The sequence below is a fragment of the Mus pahari genome, chromosome 3 (genome assembly GCF_900095145.1).
Source record: "Mus pahari chromosome 3, PAHARI_EIJ_v1.1, whole genome shotgun sequence".
Taxonomy (NCBI): domain Eukaryota; kingdom Metazoa; phylum Chordata; class Mammalia; order Rodentia; family Muridae; genus Mus; species Mus pahari.
The window spans coordinates 88926135-88926720 of record NC_034592.1 but is presented as its reverse complement, the minus strand read 5'-3'; positions in this window follow the sequence as shown (position 1 = coordinate 88926720).

Below are 586 nucleotides of genomic sequence, written 5' to 3'. Positions count from 1 at the left end.
ATATATATATATATATATATATATATATATATATATATATATATATATATATATATGAAATATAAAGTTTGCAGGGCCTTGCTCATGGTAGGAAAGAGCTCTACCCCTGGGCTACACACACTTCACTTCCATACCCCATATCTTTTACCAAATCCTAATTTGAATTGTTGTATTGACTCTCTGAGTCTAACCACAAAGTTAGCTGCTTCAGGACCTGTGACAACCTCACATTGTCCCACTAGTAACCTTGCCTTGGTCATCTACCCTAACTTGAAGGAATCTCAAGTCCACCACTAAAACTGTGAAGTCACTGACTGGTCTTTCTACAGCACCATGTTGGTGTCGAGATACTTTGAACACAAAAAGAAAACTATAATAGAACCATTGTTACCAAGCACCTGGTAACTGAAGGAGAACTTCTCAGTGTGAGGCCACTGACATGAGCTCTGTTTTGCTAACCTTTTTCTTACCTGTGCTGTTTTGGGTGCTGAGTTGTTTTACATGATTACTGTAGGGCTTTTTAGTTTGTTGTTTTGTTTTTGCTTCTCCGGGGGATGGGTTGGTGCTAAACATTAAATCTGTTTTC